The following is a 6,000-nucleotide window of genomic DNA, read 5'->3' as shown; positions in this document are numbered from 1 at the left end:
TAAACAACATTAACATGAACTACTAAGGTAACATCAAGGAAACAAAATGTGTTCACACAAAAAAAGTAGCCTACAGATAAACAAGAAATGCACCAACTTTTTAAAGAGTTAAAAAAAAGAAGATATTTCTTCATAATATTTAAGAAATCTTATGTGGTTTTGTTCTATACCAAACTAAATTAGTTTAGAAGTGAGTTTACTTCAGTTTGAATTGAGGGGAAAGATAATACCATTAAAAAATGAATAAACTTTCCCCATAAAGAATGAAAAATAAATGGCATTAAAGCTGCAAGCAGCGATGAAAGGGCCCTCGCAACCGGGACCACCGCCACCTGCTGGCCTCAGGAAAACAGCCAATAGAGAGCGACATGCATTTAAGCGGGTAAGAAAAATGGCAGTCACTTCAATGTGTCAGCTTCCTGCCATGACAAATATTGGCATGTAGATGTCGTCAGGCCAGGACTATTATAAGATGTGAAGTTTGGGGCAGATTGGACATTGTATGTCTGACTTATAGACAGTAAAAGAAATGGACACAGCGACCCCATAGACTTTCACAGAAAAGTCAAGTCAATTAGAAGCACTCACTTCCTGATGGCTGAGCGTACTGCGCAGCCTCAGACTGAGCTTGAGGACGGAGATGTGACGTAAGCAACCTGTCTGTCTGTAGTTGTGAAAAGTGAAATCTGAATCATGTTGTCTAACTGTTACACTATCACTATCGGCTTCTCCCTTGACTTTATCAGAATTTATGTCTCCACGTCCCCCTGACTGTCTCATAGACAGTAAAAGATTGCTTGTGAGCGTCTCCTCTGTAATTTCTCTACTGTGTGATAGAGTCTCGTTGGTTATGACGCAATCGTTAGCCTATTTTTTACAAAAACAGCTTCTACGGGGTGATAGGGTAAGATACAAGGTAATGGAGCCTTTTATACATTGTCGTGTTTCTTTAGAAACAAACAGTGGACAAATGGAGCCTTTAAACGACTCAGATGTAAAGTTATTCACTGTCAAAGTGACGCAAAAATGAATGGGAGTCAATGGGATGCTAACAGCAGGTGATGGCTTGGTTAGCAATGGCAGCCCCCTATGGCTGGTACGCTTTCCAAGTGCTAGATAACCCCCTTGGACTTGTAACAGCTTCCTGTTTCATAGTGAAACATCAGATTTTGTGAGGCCGCCATGGACACACTCTTCAGGGAACAAAGATCTTCATAATTTAACATCACCAAGACCTTTAGATTAGACTGACTAAACATGATGTTGTTTTGTTAAATCCATAGATTGTAAAAAAACAAAAAACAAATCTCAATATGAGTAGTTAATCACAATGTAAAACGTGCTCTTTCCTGCTGCCAGCAGGTGGTGCTATGACTGTCATTGACTATTGCCATGTAGATACATTCAATGCAATTAGTGGTAATTGAAGGCGTCAAGGCGAGACAACACCTTTCGACGGGTTCTTAACACCACAGTCTGGCAACGGGTCAAAACGGTGTAAGTACTACTAATTAAAATACAATTAAAAATAAAGGACATTTAAAGTTTAAACATTTGTTTTATTATTTTGTAGTCTGTTTTGTATGTTATTTGCCCGGGTTTTTAGGCAAACGATCTAGTTTACAATAATTTGAATACATTTTTTTGTTGTTGTATTAAATAAATACAAATACATTTCTTTAAAATAATTAAAAACGAACCATAGGTTACCATCGTAATTTTGAAATGATTCGAAATTAAAGTTAGAAAAGTTTATGACAACGAAGCTGAAGTCTGTGATTCTGAAATCACGTGACTTGTCGAGACAGGGCTGCAATGCATGCGTACGAAATCGCCCAAAACAGTATTTTACAAAATAATGATGTCCCAATTTACACATAAAAGAGTACGAGAATATTACCACCCAGATTACCTTCTATTTGCGGCGAGATTCCGAAGGATGGACTTTACTTCTCCACGAGGTCACGGGATTTTTAAGGTGGTGCAAACAAATTCTGGCGAAAATGTTTTAAATACATGCTAAATAATATATGTCGTACACACGAAGCAAAATGAAATTTGCCTATATTTTTTTAAACTGAAAGTAAATGACTGTAGCTTTAACTTTCATAGCTTACCAAAAAATTATTTCAGAAGCAAGAAAATACATTTCCAATCTTGCAGTAGTAGCATTTAGGCTAAATGCAAATGTGGATGGAATAGCCTACTAGAGAGCAAAGCATTCTAAAATGCACTGGTCAGTCACAAAACCTCCTGGCCTAGGCAACACCTTTATTAACTCTTTGACATGTTCCTCACACTATTTCTAAACAATTTCTGCAGCATAGCAGGGTGTATATTTATGTATTATACAAATAGATTTTTGACATGAAATGTATTTTCTTGTATTGAAATGTGGATGGGAAAATATATTTTTAAATGCATTGATGACAGTCAATTGTAGAGTGTGTGTAAACGATCTTCACAGCCTGTGTCCTGTGTGTGTTTCCCTACAGCCATTAGCTCTGTGGCAGTGATGCGGGTTACCAACTGTTGGTTGCAATGCTGTGAAACCTGTTGCTAAGGTAACAAACATTCCAAGTGGACTATATTGCACGAGGAGAGAGAGTAAATGCATGCATGCAGGGATCACTGAATGTCTGAATCAAGATTTATTCAAAGAGTGATTTTGCTACAACCCACGAAGAGTGGGGAATTTTCATTTTCACAACTGGCTCAAGTCATGTGTGGAATTTTATTTTTTATTTTTTGTGCTAGATTGCCTCAATTCTGTGTGAGGCTGCTGGATTCTAGGTTCCTATAAAATGTGAAAAATAGGCTTGTATGTAATAGTTTCACTACTACTTTATTATTAAGAATACACTGTTGTTAATGAGGTGTGGAGCTCAAGTCAACGTGAAAAGTGTTTGCAACCGTAACGGGATATATTTTTGAGCGAAACATATGGAAGCTTGTTATGGAGTAAACAAAATATATTGTTAATTTCAACTTTCTATCTTACAATTCTAAAGTCAGAAGTATGAGATGTTAACTTACAATTGCGAGAAGTAGCCAGAACTGTGTAAAAAGTTGCAGTTACCATAAGTCGCATTACACGTAAAACTTACATCCTTGTAATAAATTAATGATGGCTGTCCCTAGATTGAGGCAACATTAGAGACAACATTGTGCTTTGTGTGAGGGGAGTGAATTTAATGTATCCATCCATTGCTGAATTAAAGTATAATTTAATGCATAAAATATTTATAAAATGCCAGCTATTGCCTTAGTAAGACAAAAGATTTTGAAGTTTTATCACAAAAATGTTTATAATGTTATTAAACACAATACAAAATTGAAATGTGGTGGGTGACATAAAAAGATTAAACACTTTTTTTCTAATAGGCAAAAAGATACAAATGAAAGAAACAAGTATTTTGATAAAATAAATTAAAAGAAAGTTAGTAGATGCATCAATAGTGGAGAGAGAATCTTTGCTCTCAGAAGTGAACTTGTTTGAGTGTTACATCACTCATGGGAGATCATTTCTGCTAACAGTTTATCAGTCATCAGCACTGTACCAGTAACACATAAAATAATGCAGATCTCTAATTGCATTTCAGGATGCGAAAGGCTTTTGCCCAATGGACCAGAAACTTTAAATGGGATGTGTGGAAACAATATTGATCAATATCAATACACTGACAATATCATAATTTGATAAAAGCAGCACTGGCCTTAAACTAAAAGCATTCTGATGTCATTCAATGTTTTGAAGTTAATTAAACGCTACTGTATTCTTGGAGCTTTTAAAGGTGAAGTATGTACCAGCATCAACTGGAACTGCAAAATGTTTTCACTAGTCTGTTGTCTAAAAACTTTCAAAGTTCTGTCATTAAACTCTAGATAGGCCGTTAACTCAATCGTTCGTGCCTGCTGTATCAGCAGCCAATGAGCTCTCGATGGACCGATTATACTGAAACACCAACTAGTGCTCACGAGTCACAACAACAACAAACCAGTGTGAACATGAACAAAGAAGCTGATGAGACCGCTTTGCTTGGCGCCGTGGATGGGAAATTTTGTTTTAAAAAACGAAAGGATGGAAGCGTCAACAAGAGCATGGTTGTGTGCAAGCTATACAACAAGGAATTTGCGTATCGAGCCTTAAATATCCTAAGCCTAAACATTGCACTGGTCTGCTGGACTGAAATAAATAGACAATATTTTGTTGATTAAGCTTATGTATTCAGACATTATTCAATGGTATACTAAAAATCCATGTGAAAAATTACTTGTCATTGTTTCAGGTCAAATATTTATATGCAATTAAAATGTGATTAATTTCGATTAATTAATTACAAAGCCTCTATATAATTAGATAATTTTTTTTAATCGAGTCCCGGCCTCTATATATATATATATATATATATATATATATATATATATATATATATATATATATATATATATATATATATATATATATATATATATATATATATATATATATAACATTACATTTTAACAGGTGTGGGAGAAATTACACACTTCAGCTTTGAGGACAGAAATGTATTATTTTTTATATCAAAATGTTCACATTTAATATCATGTTAACTGCATGCCCTGGTTTCAGATTGTGAATTTAATTTGTACTACTATAAACAGATTTGGCATTTAGTCCAGTGTATTTTAATACAATTTAGTGTATAATAATTAGTCTAAAATAAGGATAAATAATTTTTCTTAATGTGAGACAGTGGGGTCTACTTGAATGAATTGCAGATCCATTCTCCTCCTCAAGCTGTATCGTTCTCTAACTTTTCACTCGAATAGTGGCCTTTGGAACAAGTGTCCTTGGGGCTATGGAGCTCTCATGAACCTGCATTTATTAAAACTTTCTAGGTCCTATTTGCATAAACAGAAACGGGTTAGTTCAGACTTAATTGAGTTCATCGCAGTGGGTGGTAAGGGTCTAAGTGTTCCTCAGAATTCCAGTCATGCTCGTATCCTTGACTTATGTGCCTAATCACTTTCATTAAAAGTAAAAGATAAACACCTCTCCAAACTCCACTCTTCAAGCCTGAGTGTAGGATCACACTCGAAAAGTTCAAACGCAATGTACATTGCTTATTTTAGCCTACAGGACAAATGTGATGATTCAGTTGTTGGGGTTGAGTGCTTTTTTCAATTTGAGACTTGTGGAGATGCCTTTCTCCCACCACCGCGCTCGGGTGATGTAGGTGGTTGCTAAGGTGTTGCTAAGTGGTTGTTACCTGTTCAGAGATATTTTTAGCATATCTCCTTACAGTTGCTAGAGAGTGAAATGTCCACTGAGTGGCGCTAAACGAGTTTTTCTGCTTTCTTTAAAACAGAAGAACATGACCGTGGCTGTGGTTTTATTATATGAATAGGTTCTGACATGCTGCGTGTTTCAGAGCGAAGCGCATCACTGGGTTTTAGCAGAGAGTTTTTGTTTTCAGAGTCTTGGACCAGCTTTATCGGTAGGCAAGTAAATGTGAAAATTTAGTTTCCTAGTTAAAAATTGGACATGTATTTGACCAAAATTCCAGAATTGGCAGCAAGCTGACTATACAGTATAGATAGTGTTTATATGGTTGTCTTGTCAATGAATGGGATGCTAAATATCATTTTACATTTTAGCTTTAATATGATTTTGTCCAGTAAATTGGAAAGAATAACATGCTGTAACTCTCACCTTTCAGCATGCTGTGGATTGAGTGGGTTCTGATACTATTTCAGTCAGTCCACTTTTTATATGTTGAATTATTATTACTGTTATTATTACCTGCTAAATCCATAAAAGTAAATATTTAAATATTAAATGTCCTCCGTATTACAGTTGTCTGTATTACAATTTTACTGTTCTGTAAATAAACGTATTAATATTTCTATTATTATTATTATACACACAATTAAACACTAGTTTTTATTTTATTCCAATTGTAATATTTATTGATTTAAATTAGTTTATTTTTTTATTGTCCTTGATCATTGAAG

At 35.1% G+C, this 6,000-nt stretch overlaps 1 long non-coding RNA gene across 1 annotated transcript in view; it reads left to right on the top strand.

The window, feature by feature from the left end:
* Positions 1-1,397: 1,397 nt before the first annotated feature.
* Positions 1,398-6,000, top strand: part of LOC137085643 (uncharacterized) — a 49,726-nt gene continuing 45,123 nt past the window's right edge. The window contains exons 1-2 of the long non-coding RNA XR_010907211.1: positions 1,398-1,497; positions 2,496-2,564. This is a non-coding gene — a long non-coding RNA (uncharacterized lncRNA). The remainder of the gene's footprint in view (positions 1,498-2,495; positions 2,565-6,000) is intronic.

This window comes from Pseudorasbora parva, chromosome 1, assembly GCF_024679245.1.
Source record: "Pseudorasbora parva isolate DD20220531a chromosome 1, ASM2467924v1, whole genome shotgun sequence".
Taxonomy (NCBI): Eukaryota; Metazoa; Chordata; class Actinopteri; order Cypriniformes; family Gobionidae; genus Pseudorasbora; species Pseudorasbora parva.
Note: the sequence above shows the minus strand (reverse complement) of the source record. Positions and strands in the feature narration are given on the sequence as shown.